Raw genomic sequence first — 15,640 nt, 5'->3', positions numbered from 1 at the left:
GTAATCATCTCCGTGATGAGATCTGCTAAGAGCAACCGAACAGTTGAACGGGGAATTTCCTTGGGGGTGTGGCCTGCATCCAACATATGTGGACTTTCCGGCAAAGCTGCCTGGCTTTTGCTCTCTCTGGATCCTGCATCTAGCTCGTCATCTGACCTCCAGTTCATGGAACCTGAGCTAGCAGCTTACCTGCTGATCTTGGGTTCATCAGCCCCTGCACCTACACGAGTCAGGAGAAGCCTCCATCCTGACCGGTGGACTTGGGACTTTCCAGTTTCTACAACTGTGTGAGCCATTTCCTTGATATAAATCTCTTTCCCTCCCTCCCTCTGTCTCTCTATATGTATATACAGTCTTCACTGGTTGTAATTCTCTAGAGAACTCAGCCTAAGACACTGAGGGAATGATTAAGGTTTAGAAAGATGAGGGTGGGCTCTGCCTATTGGATTACAAAGGTGTCATCGTAAAATGCTCAGACTTGACCCATTGTTTCAGATGAAAATGTAAACCTGTGAGCTATAGGGCCACCTTAAGAAGGTTACTAACTCTTGAAAGATACTTCATAACCATGTGTGCAATGGAAACTTCCCTGGAAAGTGACTATCAGTAATTAGAATGAAGTCATTCTCATCAAAACAGTGATATAAAATTCTGACTGCATCATTTCTTTAAAACAACAACAAAACACTGTATTACTTTTAAGCATGTTTTTAGCGGGCAGGAGGGAGTGTTCCTTCTAGGCTGAGCTGAGATGCTGGGCTTTAATTGAAAGTGGCAGAAAGAAAGAATGACTGCTTCTGCTTTGCACTTCTCTTCCTGCTGTGGGCAAGGGGTAGCTGATTGTTGCAGAAATGAGAGGAAAACTAGCTTTGGAGGGAGAAGTAGGCATGTATACCTGCACATACACACATACGTCTCCATATGTGAAGAGAGAGCAATAGTTTCCGTCTTCAGATGAAATTATTTTATTTTGCTCAATTCGTATAACTAAGTGCCTCCCGCTCTGTCAACGAACCCATGGTCATGTCATTTTTCTGGCCAACCAGAACATATTAGGCCCAGCCTCAAATGAGTGCCAAAGCGCCATGGGAAGCCTGTGGCTTTAATTAAGTCCTTGCTCTCCACTTCTGTGGGGAAAAAGAGTTCAACAATCATTATCTTAGCAGCTGAGATTCAGGCAGAAGATCTAAGTGTTGAAGGCTTCTGAAATGTGTTTGCTCAGGCTCCAAGTAATGCCTGAGAATATATTCAATTTAATGCAGAAAATCTGAAAATAGTGCCCAATTAGTTTAGTGTAGAAGAGTGTGGTAATATTTTCATAAAATGGACTTCATGCATAAATTTGCTTTCATCAGAGTAATTAAGACTAGTAAAAAGTTTAATGTATATTTATTGAGCACATTGTAATAATAGTGTGTGAACTGGATAATAAGGCAACATGGATGCACTATGGGCTTCTTCTTTTCAGTTCACTGAAAGTTGAGTCCTTTTTCCATAATGTCTGTAGTGCTGAACAATAAGATTCATTCTGAATTGAAATAAGAATGTCTAAGTGTTCAGCCCAAGCATATTAGAAAAATTACATTGTTCAGCCCAAGCATATTAGAAAAATTACATTGGTGGAACACGTATTTCCTCTTGGAATGCTATAAGGAAAATAGTTCTTTAAATTGGCCTTGCAGAGTCGTTGAAAATAATCTCAGCACTGCAAAAGCTTTAAGAATTCCACAAATCCTTTCCTATCCTTCATTCTTACAGCAGAGAGGGTGACATGCAAAAAAATAGAAATTATGATTTTTTTAAAAACATTTTATTGCGTTTTAGGTGAAAGTTTACACCACAAATTAGCTTCCCATTTGAAAATTCATGCACAAATTGTTCCATGACATTGGCTAATACCCCCTCAATGTGTCAGCACTCTCTCCATTTTGACCCTGTTTTCCCCATTTCCACCCATCCAGTTTCCCTGCCCTTCTTTGCCTTATCATCTTCGCTTTTGGGTACATGTTGCCCATTTGGTCTCCTACAGTTGATTGTTCTAAGAAGCACATTCCTCACAGGAGTTATCATTTATTTTATAGGCCAATCTATTATTTGGCTGAAAGGTGGCTTCCAGGAGTGGCTTCAGTTCCAGGTTAAAACGGTGTCTTCGGGCGATAGTCTCAGGAGTTCCTCCAGTCTCTATCAATCCAGTAATTCTGGTCTTTATGAATTGGAGTTTTGTTCTACATTTTTATCCTGTTCTAACTGGGAACTTCTATTGTATCCCTGGTCAGAGCAGTGTGTGGTGGTAGCTGGGCACCATCTAGTTCTTCTGGTCTCAGGTTAGAGGAGGTTGTGGTTTGTGTGGGCCAGTAGTCCTATGGACTAATTATTTCCTTGAGTCTTTGGTTTTCTTCACACGCCTATGCTCAATGGGAGGAGACCAATAGTTGTATCTGAGATGGCCACTCACAAGTTTTTAAAGACTCCAGATGCATCTCACCAAAACTAGGATGTAGAACATTATTTTTAAGAATTATGTTATGCCAGTTGACCTAGATGTCCCCTGAGACTTGTCCTGAGCCTTCAAACCCAGTAACTCAGCCCCATGAGGTGTTTGGATATGTCTAGGAAGTTTCCATAACTGTGTTCTATTATATATATGAATATATATGCAGCATATACAAGTACATATATACAAATGCCCACTACTATACCTATATACGTACACCCATGTACTCCTATACATCCTCCCACACCTACATAGCATATATACCTACCTATGTAACCACTCACAAATTTTTGGTTGTTACAGAATTGTATATATTATAGCATTTACTGTGAAAAAAACCCCAATGCCATCGAGTCAATTCTGACTCATAGCGACCATTTACTGTAAAAAAAAAAAAAATTTTTTTTACGGTGGCCCTTTATTCTTGCATACCTGTCAGTGTCTTCATTTACCTTGGTCACATTATGCTGTCTTCCCCCACACTGTGTATTGCCTCTCCCTTCATCAGAATTAACACATGTCTACTATCTAGTAAGTGATTCTCCCTCCCCCTCCCATCCCTGGTAACCATTGAAGAACATTGCTTTCTGTATATAAACCTATTGACTTTTTATAAGAGTGGTATTATGTAGTATTTGTCCTTTCGTGATTGACTTATTTCACTCAGCATAATGTCCTCCAGATACATCTACGTTATAAGATGTTTCATGAACTCATCATTCTTTATTGTTGTGTAGTATTCCATTGTACGTATGTACCACATTTTGTTTATCCATTCATCCACTGATGGACACTTAGGTTGTTTCTATCTTTTTGCTATTGTGAATAATGCCGCAATGAACATGGGTAATAATATGTCTATTTGTATCATTATTGTGAACATAATAAACATTATTGTGAAGGATGTGCTTGCTCCTGACTCTTCTTTCTTGGTGGTATGAGGCCCCCCTCCTCTCTGCTCTTTTATATCTCAATTTCTCTTATTTCTCTAGGATATATACCTAGGAGTGGGATTGCTGGATCATATGATATTTCTATTTCTAGCTTTTTAAGAAAGGCCCATACCGTTCTCCACAGAGGTTGTACCATTTTACAATCCTGCCATAGTATAAAAGTGTTCCAATCTCTCCACAACCTCGCCAGCATTGTTTTTTCTGTTTTTGATCAGTGTCATTTTTGCATGGGTGAGATGGTATTTCACTGTAGTTTTGATTTGCAGCTCTGTAATGGCAAATGACTGGGAGCATCTCTTCATGTGTTTGTTGGCTGCCTGAATGTCTTCTTTGGTGAAGTGTCTGTTCATATCCTTTGCTCATGTGTTAATTGGATTGTTTGTATTTTTGTTGTTGAGGAGTTGAAGTTTTCTATATATTTTAGAGATTAGACCCTTGTCAGACTTTTTCCCAGTCTGTAGGTTCTTTTTTTTCCCTTTCGGTAAAGTCTTTTGATCAGCATAAGTATTTAATTTTTAGGAGATCCCAGTTATCTAGTTTATCTTCTGTTGTTTGGCATTTTTAGTCATGTTTGATAGTGTATTTATGCCATAAGTTAGGACCTCTAGTTTTGTCCCTATGTTATCTTTCAGGAACTTTAGAGTTTTCGGTTTAACATTTAGGTCTTTGATCCATTTTATGTTAGTTTTTGCGTATAGTGTGAGGTATGGATCCTGCTTTGTTTTTCTGCAAATGGATATCAGCTTTGCCACCAACATTTGTTAAAGAGACTATCTCTGCCCCATTTAATGGACTTCAACCCTTAGTTGAAAATAACCTGTCAATACCTGGATGGATTTACTTCTGGGTTTTTAATTCTGTTCCATTGGTTTATGTGTCTGTTGTTGTACCAGTATCAGGTTGTTTTGATTACCGTGGCTGTACCATTACTTCTGAGGTCTGAAAGTGTGAGGACTCCTATTTTTTTCTTCTTCTTCTGTAACGCTTTAGCTGTTCAGGGCCTCTTTCCTTTCCATATAAAATTGGAAATTAATTTTTCCATTTTTTTTAAAGAATGTCATTGGGATTTGGATGGGAACTGCATTGTATCTATAGATCACTTGGTGTAGTGTTGACATTTTCACAATGTTAACTCTTCCAACCCATGAACATGGTCTGCTTTTCCATTTATGTAGGTCTCTTTTGGTTTCTTGCAGTAGTTTTTTTTTGTATTTTTCTATTGCATAAGTCTTTTACATCCCTGGTTACATTCCAAGGTATTTTATCCTTTTGAAGGCTATTGTAAATGGTATTGTTTTCTTGATTTTCTTTTCAGAGTTCTCTTTGCTTGTGTAGAGGAATCCAGCTGATTTTTGTATGTTGATCTTGTACCCCTGCCACTTTGTTGAATCCTTCTATTAGTTCCAGTAACTTTCCTGTGGAATCTATGGGATTTTCTGTGTATAGGATCATGTCATCTGTGAATAGGGATAGTTTTACTTCTTCCTTACTGATTTGGATGCCCTTTATTTCACTTTCTTGTCTTATTGCTCTGGCTAGGACTTCTAGTATAATATTGAATAAGACTGGTGATAATGGGCATCCTTGTCTCATTCCTGTTCACAAGAAGAATTCTTTCAATCTCTCTCCATTTAGAATAATGTTGGCTGTTGGTTTTGTATATATGGTCTTACTCATGTTGAGGAATTTCCTTCTATTCTTATTTTGCTGACAGTTTTTATCAGGAAAGCATGTTGGATTTTGTCAGCTGCCTAGGAGCTTCTCAGCATAAGGACCCCAGGTACAAAGGATGTGCTTGCTCCTGACTCTTCTTTCTTGGTGGTATGAGGCCCCCCTCCTCTCTGCTCTTTTATATCTCAAAAGAGATTGACTCAATTTACAAACTAATCCTGTAGATTGAGTCCTGCCTCATTAACATAACTGCCTATAATCTGGCCTCATTAACATCATAACCCATTGCCATAGAGTTGATTCCGACTCATAGCAACTGTATAGGACAGAGTAGAATTGCTCCATAGGGTTTCCAAGAAGTGGCTCATGGATTCAAACTGCCAACATTTTGGTTTGCACCCATAGCTCGCTGTAACTCTTAACCACTGTGCCACCAGGGCTCCATTAACATCATGGAGGTTAGGATTTACAACACAGGATAATCACATCAGATCACAAAATGGTGGACAACAACACAATACTGGGAATCATGACCTACTCAAGTTGACACACGTTTTGGGAGGACACAATCCAATCCAGTGGTCAGATGCTTGACTGTGTACATCACCACAGACTCCTCTCCAGGCCTCAGGGCCAATAAAAATTTGCGTGAGTGTTTTAAATGGTAGAATCTACATCTACAATCCACAAAGAAACCCTAATGTGGAACAGAATGAAAAATTGAAGTTAAAAATTCAGAGCCATGTCTTTAGTTCATTCTTTGACCTTAACAGTTAACATTAATTTCTTTCCTAAGTAGGTGATTTGAATGCAGCTTATTAGAAGGGAAATTTTTTTTTTTTTTTAAAGTCTCTGTGGATCTTTTTATGCAGCTTTCTTTTTCTTTTCTTCCCCCGACTAGGTGCTTAAAGTGGCATGACGTTGAGAAAAGAGTCATCTCTCTGGGACTTCATCTCAGCCTAAGTCATCAGAAACAGTGTCTAGCTAAGTAGCAGGAATTCAATAGCAGACAAGGGCATGAATATGCTTGTTATTTAGACAGAGCTACTGTTTCCTGGTTGGAGTCCCTTGCTGCAAACAGTTAATGTGCTCTGCTGTTAACTAAAAGATTGGTGGTTCGAGTCCACCCAGAAGACCTTGGAAGAAAGACCTGGTGATCTACTTCTGGAAAAATCAGTCACTGAAAACCCTACAGAGCACAGTTTTACTCTGACACACATGGGGTTGCCATGAGTCAGATTCAGCTTGAGGGCGACTGGTTTGGTTTTTGATATTTACTATTTCCTGGTCAGATACCAAAAACAAATAAACAAACAAACAAAAAACCAAACTTGTTGCTGTCAAGTTGATTCTGACTCATTAATACAGTTACAGAGATCTGTGCTATTTCACCAAGGCTTTGATCTGGATTTTCTTGGATATTTTTGCTCCACATCCAAACTGGTAACTCCGCTGCCTGTCAAGGCTTCAGCTGACTCTGCCTTTCCTCCACACTCTCTGTCCCTCATAACAGGGTTTCTGATCAGAAGAAGGAATTCCCTAAGGGACTGCTCAGTGCTCTGGGCCCTGCGGCCTGACTTCTGAGCTGCTCTCAGGGCTCAGCCTGGTTCTTCTGGCTGGCCTCCTTCAGCTCCTGTAGTTTATTTATTTCTAACGCTTTTGAGAGTCTCTTTCTTCTTGAAATCCTACCTTCCCTTGGCTTCCATATTTCTCCCGGGACTCTGACTTCTCTGACTGTTAACTTGCTCTTCTTGCCTATTCTTCTTTCTCCTTTCCCCTCCTACATGTGGATGGATGTTCTATTTGGTTGCGTCCTTAACTGACTTCTCTTTTTGCTCTACGTTTTCTCCCTTTGCATTTCATCCACAGCTATATGTTTGGGTTTTTATTTCTATCCAGTAAGATTTTTCCCTCTCTCCTGACCATCAGTCCCACATTTCTAATCCCCACTGGGTTTTTCCACAGGATGCCCTGTTGGCCCTAAAACTGAATTCACCCTTGATTCCTCCCTTTATCACACCCCTCCGTACCCAGCCTGTATTTTGTAAAGTACCTGTTCCTACGGATTTTTCCTTTTCACCTTCTCTCACCTCTGTCCCGTTCATTCCTTTTCTACACTCGCTATGTTGCAAGCAGAGGCCTAGTCCTTTGCAGTGGCTTCAGAGCTGTTCCCCTATTTGCATCTCACCCTCTCCAATCTATACTGAGTACCACAGCTTTCGTGGGATCTCCAAAAACAGCACCTCTCTTTCCTGCCTGGCTTTTCTGAACATGTCCCAGTGAACAAAGATGGAGGCGTCTTTATTCCTGACAGAGACCATGTTGAAGGAAATGGCGTTTGATATGTTAGCTAAGTGGCCTGCTATACTGACCTCAGATTTAGGCCAAGTTGGTCAGAAGTCTTGGCAGAACTAGCCTGGGGCAGGTGTGCTCATATGGGGGTGCTGACGCTGGTGTGACTAAAAACCAGAGCAGTAGAAGAGGATTCATGTTCTTCACAAACAGGCTTGCTCCAGAGAAGAAAAGAAGGGCAGAGCAGAACTAAGTTTGTTCATTTGTGCTTCTTAAATTTACCAATCAGATAGCATTTTCTGTCTTTGGGGAACAGTGAGAAGAGCTTCTTGGGAAGAAACATCAGGGAGGGGAAAACAGATCTGTTGGTCTTATGCTTGATAAGCCAATTTTTGTTCCCCAATATTTTATTCTCTACTATTCCTGGGTGGTGCAAACAGTTAAGTGCTTGGCTACTAACCAAAAGGTTGAGAGTTCAGTTCCACTCAGAGACACGTGGAGATCTACTTCCAGAAGGCCACAGCCACTGAAAACCTTATGGAGTGTAGTTCAACTCTGAAACACATGGGGTTGTCTATGAGTTGGAATTAACTCGATGGCAACTGGTTTTTTGGTTTTACCCTTTAAAACTCCATTTTGTGTAGGGTGGTCAACAATGAATAAAACTGGCCTTGAGCTTTCCCTTCTTCATCCATTTTTAAATCGGAGCTGTTGAGCGTCTACACAGACTTCAAGGCCCAGGCCAGCTGCCATAACAATCCCTGAAGGAACCACAACCACGGCCACAGCTTCAGCAAGAGCAGCTCTCCATATTCAGCATCTACTGTGTGCCAAGTGGAATACCCAGTGCTTTAGGCATGGTCTCTCAGTTAATTCTCAAGTGTCAGAAAACCAACCCCAAATTGACTTAAGCAAATAGGGAATTTATTGAGTCATGTAACTGAACAGTTCTTTAGACACAGCTCAGGCTCAAAGAATATCTTCCTACGGGGTCTCTATCTCTTCATTTCTCTGCTCTATTTTCTTGGCATTTGGGGTTTTGGGTCCATTTTCAGGTCCCAAGAAGTCATATGATGGTATGTAATAGTGGCAATCCAACATCTACTCACCTTCCCGTCTTGAGGGAAAGAGCAAGTTGAGTTTCCTCAGTGTTCAAGCATCAGCCTTGGCTTTGTCTAATTGACCATACACCCATCCTTAAACCAGTCACTATGATCCAAGAGAGCAAATATCCCCGAGTCCTCCAAATGGAAATGGATGTATTATTTGCTATAAGACGTAGTGGATGCTGGGGAGCAGCAACATCAATCATCTCCTACAGCAGGTTTCTCAAACATTAATGTGCATGTGATCTTGTTAAAATACAGGGAACCTTGCTAAAATGCCGATTCTCACCCAGCAGGCCTGGGGTAGAACCTGAGATTCTGCATTTCTAACAAGCTCCCGGGTGATGCCCATGCTGCTGGTCCCCAGATCATACTTTGAGTAGCAAAGCACTACGGTGCCTAAGGTCATACAATTAGTCAATGCCAGAGCTAGAACTTGAATCCAGGTTTGATTGAGTCCACAATTTGTGTGCCTTCTGCTACTGCCCCCCTAGATGGCCTTCCATCTCTGTGAATACTTCCCTGGTTACTCCTGCTGAAAATTATCTTTTTCTTCTGATCCCCATGAGCATTTTATATTTCTTTTACAGTATTTTTCTTGTTCCATATCTTATTATAATTGTTTGGGTAGGTAATACAATGCAGTGGATCCCCGGTGAAGCAATGGTTAAGTGCTTGGCTGCTAACTGAATGGTCGGTAGTCTGAACCCACCAGACTGTCTGAGGGAGAAAAGATCTGGCGATCTGCTTCTATAAAAATTAAACCAAAAAAGCCAAACCTATTGCCATCAAGTTGGATCTGACTCATAGTGACCCCACAGGATGGAGTAGAACTGCCCCATAGAGTTTCCAAGGCTATAAATCTTTATGGAAGCAGATTGCCACATTTTTCACCCCTGGAGAGCTGGTGGGTTCAAACCACTGACTTTTATCTTTAGCAGCCAAGTGCTTTAACCATTGCACCACCAGGGCTCCTTCTGTAAAGATTACAGCCTACGAAACCCTATGGGGCAGTTTTAGGTTGTCCTATAGGGTGGTATAAGTCAGAATTGACTGAGGGACACACAACAACAATACAATCATGATTGCTCACTCATTTTTTTTCCTTGAACTTCCCAGCTAGAATCTTCTAAGAAGGTGCTACAGTTTGCCAGAATGTTGTTTTAATGAGGTCAGAGTGAAATCTCTTCCCCAGCTACTGACCGACAGTAGTCTTACCCAGTCATGTCTCCTGTAGATGCCTGTTTTTGGCAACAAGTGGGCTGCATTAGAGAAAAGAGATGGAAAGATGTAAGCAACCAGTTAGTGAAGGCATTTCAGCTTCTTCTGGTGCTGAAATGCTACACCTGGTCCTCTTGGGAAGAGCCCAGAAAAAGAAAAGACATGAAGACATTGGCCCTGCCCACTACAATCCATTTAGGGAGACCAGAATAGCCCACTTGAAGCCATGGTGAACAAGACAAGACAGGCTTATAATTAAATGCTAGTTTGAAGGACTAGAAGTGATGTTGGCTTCAGAGGCGGAAGAGATGCTAGCGAGCTGGAGTAGGCAAGAACAACTGGGTAGAGAAAGTGGGACTTGAATTAAGTTCTTGAACGATGGTCAGGATTTGGAGGAGGGGCAGAGGGCATTTTAGGCCAGGGAAACAAATAATTCAAAACATAGCCTTCTTCGTGTCTGAAAGACAGAACGTCTCTGTAGTGTTGTTTGTGTTGGGCACTCCGACGTCATGCTAGGTAATCTTCAGTGGGGCCAAAAGTGACTCGATATTTATTTAGACTCTAAAATAAATTGGCCTATTACATCAGTTGTCAGGAATCTCATTTGGACAGTGACTAGATTTCAAGGTTCTAGTTCTTTTTTAGTTAAAGAAATCTTCAGGAGTAGGAGCTCATTTTCTTTACTTTCAGTGGGCAGAAGTCGGCTATGAAGGAGAATTCGTTAGTAATATGAACAGGCATTGGCCTGAATGCTGAGGAACGTGGGGAAAAATGAGACGAGAAACAAGTGCTTTGCCTCCTGCTTCAGAAACAGACATGGTTGGGTTTGGGTGCTCCCAAGAAGCAGATGTAGTCTCTATCCCAAATGTCGGGGTGACAGGACTGTTCCAGGAGGATGGGTCTAGACTGTTTCCCAGAGACTGGGGGCTTTTTGCAAGGTTTAAAGGAAGAGAGGAGAGGTGGATGGCTTGGAAGAAAGGAGGGGGCTGTTTCTGCCTCTGGAAGCGGAGTGGAATGACGTTGGAAATGACAGAATGAGATTTGTAGCTGGTGGCAGAGAGCACCACAAAGACGTTTCCCCAATGGTACTGCCGGGGCCAGCTTCAATTCTTGATGAAGTTTTCAAAGGTCTCTATGAAATAAGAAAAATTACAATAGAGTTTTCTTGTTAAATTTATTCAGTTGAAAGGGTTTTCTTTTATTCCTTAGAGTAGCCTTTTCTTTTATGAAATGGCGGTGAGAGTAGTCCTTCCAAAATAGCTTACCTTGACAAAATAAAAAGTTAGAAAATTGTATGGCTCCTTTTTTTTTCCTTTCTTGTTCAGGATCCATGAAGTCTTTTTAAGTCTCAGGACCCCTGACCTAGGAGCACAGGGAGAAAAGGAGAGTTAGGAAATGGGACAGTTGGCAATAGCCTTGTTTATTCTTTTATTTATTTATTCATTCACTCAAGAAATACCTTCTCAGCACTGGGGTCAACATTTCTATTTAATTTGAGCAGCAAGGAAGAGCCACTGCAGACTTTAGAGGAGATTAGGGCGAAAACAGTCCAGGTCCTTGGGAAGGTGACTCTTGATGCTGTATGTGTTTGCTGGCTTCAGAGAAAGAGAGGTTATATCCTTTTGGAATCTACCTGAAGGCTAATTTATATTGGTCATTGGCTAGTGTCTCATAGGTTAGGGCTGGTTACTGACAAGGAAGGGTCTAGTGGCAGAAGAGAATCGAGAACTAAAACCAACATATTAGCTCTTGGAGACGCTCAAATTGAAGAAGTGGGAGGGAGAATCATATCAGAGGCTCTTCGGGCACTTGGGGGCCCAACAATAAATGTTTACTGAGCACCTACCATGAGTGACACGTTGCACTAGGGCCTGGGTTACTGACTAACCAGGCTTATTTCATAAAAGTAAGTAGTGTTTTAGGGAGCATATGAGATCATGAAGTGGTCCCAAAGTTCTTACTCTCTATTTTCTGATTGCTTTGGGAATCAGTAATTGAGAAGGACACGTGAATGAATTTGCTGTGTCAGTGCTTATGTTGTGTGTACAGAGAGTAGTGGAAAGAAACATGCATGATCAGAGTGAGGAGGAGATGATCTTTGGAAGGAACCAGTGCAATTATAGTTGGGTTCCGACTGGCTTTTGGAAATTGCAGTCAGGGCTGATGTGGTTTATGCCAGTGAGCCAACTATTATGCAAGTCATTGTTTACAGTTCTATCTGGTCAGATCAGTGTTCTTAACAGCTGTGGCTCAGGTGAGGTAGGCGGGATTTACTGCCCAAACATTTAGGGCCTGGAGGTCTGAGTTCAAATCCTAACACCATTTCAAAGGAGGAGTTCCATAATATGCCGACTAACAGAAGCAGATTTGGTCACAGACTGGCACCTGACTAGGGGCTGACGGGCTATTGCAGGATGTAGGACCTGGGCTGCAATCTGCCTGCGTCTGGCTGGGTCCTTGAGTGAATGTGAGCATTACAGATTCAGTCTTTCCTCCATATTACTGTGTGTTTTATAATGGTGTGAGCAAGGTAATAATCCTCATTTCAGTATAAAATATGTAATAACCTCAAAAAGAAACTGTGAAACAAGAGGGGCAGGCAAATAAATGGCAAATCATTTTGCAGCATGACCCCATAACACTAACCACCCAGCTTCTCCCTGGAGTAAATTATTCAAACCTCCTCTCTACTCCCATCAACTTGCTTGCATGTCACACTTGAAATGCATTTATTCTCTCAGCAGGAAATTAGGATTTTTCAGGTAATACACTAAAACTCAATAGGAAAGTAAACATTGCAACAGTGGGACTGGGCTCTGGGAGTTTAAAGAAATGATATAAAGGCCAGGCAGAAAATACAGGGTAATTTTCCTGTAGTATAACTAAGCACTTAATTTTTATGCTAATTACAAAATTATTATTCAATGTTATTTAACATCTGGATAATTGACTTCAGTTTACTTGTTAAGAAAGGACAGACTGTGGAATCGGAGTAGGGGTGACAATCACTCCCAGGTCTTAAGTAGAATTAAAACTGCTTGTTTATATCAACAAGGTAACAATGTGTGTGTTTTGGGGGGGACTAACAGAGAAGGGCTGGGAATCCAATGGGATCCTAAATATAGTACAAAACCAAAAACCCAGTGCCCTCGAGTTGATTCCGACTCATAGCAACCCTACAGGACAGAATAGAACTGCCCCATAGAGTTTCCAAGGAGCGCCTGGCAGATTGGAACTGCTGGCCCTTTGGTTAGCAGCTGTAGCACTTAACCACTACACCACCAGAGTTTCCCTAAATATAGTACGAAACCAAAAAAACCAAACCTGTTGCAGTCCAGTCAATTCCCACTCATAGCCACCCTGTAGGACAGAGTAGAGCTGCCCCATAGGGTTTCCAAGGAGTGCCTGGTGGATTTGAACTGCCAACCTTTTGGCTAGTAGCCGTAGCTCTTAACCACTATGACACCAGGGTTTCCAAATATAGTACAGTAGATAATAAAGGATAAATATGTCCAGCAAGGAAAAGCCAAGAAGATAAATAACAGGTAGGGCTGCACCTGCTTTCTTATCTAACCTTTCAAGAATGCTATCACTGTTTCCTGTTTATGCACACCTCCAGCTGAGGAAGGGGGCTGTTCAGTGGGAAGATTCTGTTTGCAGTCCTCCTCTCCTTTTCTCCTCTCCTGGACTCTGGCTTTTACCTTCTATTTCACTTTATGGAGTTACCCACCTTGGGGGGAAAGGCTATTGAAACCTGGGCGTTGGGAGGTATGACTATGCTTCCTTTGTTACTTATTTAATACCTTTGCATACATAATAAATAAAAAAGTAAAAAATAAGACCCTACTTATTTCTCAATCCTTCTTTCTGAAGGGCAACCCTGGTGGGATAGTGATTAAGTACTAGGGCTGCTAACCAAGAGGTTAGCAGTTCAAATCTGCCAGGGGCTCCTTGGAAACTCTTTGGGGGCAGTTCTGCTCTGTCCTATAGGGTCACTATCAGTTGGAATCGACTGCTATGAGTGGGAATCGACTGGAAGGCAGTGGGTTGTTTTTTTTTTTTCTTTCTGAAAGGACTGACTTTTTACTTCTCAGGACAGACGCATGAGACATCTGTGGAATTTCAAACTAGACAGACAGGCAGACACACACACACACACTGCATATATCTGTAATAAATATCAGATATTTGTGCATCTGTGCACATATCTATAATATGTAATTTTTGCACAATCCTCAGTATTTTTACACAAGTTTGCCAACCACCTTGCCCTCAGATACCTTGTTAAGCACCGCTATGTCAGTTTTGTTTACCTGTTGCTGTAGAAAAAAATTAGCACAGCAGTTTAGGAAAATACCTGGGGCGGGGGAGGGGTGAGGGTGAGGGAGAGGCCTTTGGCAAACGAACATACAAGGCGCGCTTTATTTGTGTAAAATACGGTATGTACATATACCTTAATGTACATATATCTATAGTACATGATCAGATATATGAACATATTAAATATAAGTAATCAGTATATTAATTACAGATATATGTACATATTAAAGTGTGTAAAGAAAAAAATGTTTGAGACATTTTGCTGCAGCACAGACCTCCTGGACGGTGGGCACAGCACCCCATTCTGACTTTTCCCAACCTCCTTCCCTGTCTCGGGAATCGGGGTGGGAAACGGAGCCCTCTGGAACCGGGGTAAAGGATCCAAGGGAGGCAAGCTGGGTGTAGGCAAGAAACCGGCTGGCAGGTAGGGGGTGGCGGCGTTTTGGAGAGAATGGGGGACAAGCAGAGAAAGGGGAGGAAGCTCAGCTGCCTCACAGGTGCCTTAGTGGCCCCAGGACGTGAGTGCAGCCGGGAGGAGGCACCGTCGCCCCTATCGCCGCCCGCCGCCCCTGCGGCGTCCGTCCCCGCGGCGCTCGGCCCTCAGCCCCAGAGCAGCTCCCTAGCGGCTCGTGCGCGGAGGACGCAGGTCTGCGCCCAGACGGCCGCTCCGGGCAGGTGAGCGCAGCCTCTGCGAGCGGGAGCGGGCGACGTTCCAGGCAACCCGGCAGGTGCGGGGGCCGCGCCCTGCCAGTGCCTTTGTTGACACAGGTGACCCAAGTCTAAGAATACTTTCAGCCTTGAGCCCCCATTCGCGGCCCTCGAGGAATTGAGTTCTTGGAAACTTCGTCGGCCGCGGGGGATCAGTTTCCCCTCTGGAGGAGTCAGAGCCAGAGCCAGAGTTTAGGAGAACAGTGACTTGGAGTACCCCAACCCTGTAGGCGACGAAGGTGCGCCTGGGGCATGGCCCGGGCATCCTACCTCCCTCTCCAGGTGCTCGGGTGCCAACTGCGGGCACCACATGGCTGCAGTCGCGAGGGTATGCTCTATGGATTGTTCTAGACCGGCTCTGAAGAAGTCCGCGAAGAACTTCCTTCAGTACAACTTTTTAAGCACCCCTGTCGCACCGTGGGCCCAACAATCAACTTGTCTATTGCTCATCTAAAGACCGTTGTTGTTGTTAGGTGCCGTCTAGTCGGTTCCGACTCATAGGGACCCTGTGCACAACGGAATGAAACACTGCCTAGTCCTGAGCCATCCTCACAATCGTTGTTATGCTTGAGCTCATTGTTGCAGCCACTGTGTCAATCTACCTCTTTTCCGCTGACCCTGTACTCTGCCAAGCATGATGTCCTTCTCCAAAGACTGATCCCTCCTGACGACATGTCCAAAGTATGTAAGACGCAGTCTCGCCATCCTCCCTTCTAAGGAGCATTCTGGTTGTACTTCTTCCAAGACAGATTTGTTATTTCTTTTGGCAGTCCATGGTATATTGAGTGTTCACCAACACCACAATTCAAAGGCGTCAATTCTTCTTCGGTCTTCCTTATTCATTGTCCAGCTTTCACATGCATATGATGTGATTG

At 42.6% G+C, this 15,640-nt stretch overlaps 1 long non-coding RNA gene across 1 annotated transcript; it reads right to left on the bottom strand.

Moving 5' to 3' along the window:
• Nucleotides 1-8,349: 8,349 nt before the first annotated feature.
• Nucleotides 8,350-15,338, bottom strand: LOC126086475 (uncharacterized). Its single transcript, XR_007519537.1, has 3 exons — nt 15,036-15,338; nt 11,003-11,099; nt 8,350-10,869 (listed from the first exon to the last, which is right to left on the bottom strand). It is a non-coding gene; the product is annotated as an uncharacterized LOC126086475 (long non-coding RNA).
• Nucleotides 15,339-15,640: the final 302 nt, after the last annotated feature.

Source organism: Elephas maximus, chromosome 12 (assembly GCF_024166365.1).
Source record: "Elephas maximus indicus isolate mEleMax1 chromosome 12, mEleMax1 primary haplotype, whole genome shotgun sequence".
NCBI classification, from domain to species: Eukaryota; Metazoa; Chordata; class Mammalia; order Proboscidea; family Elephantidae; genus Elephas; species Elephas maximus.
The sequence above is the reverse complement of the archived record's forward strand: the minus strand, read 5'-3'. Positions and strand labels throughout refer to the sequence as shown.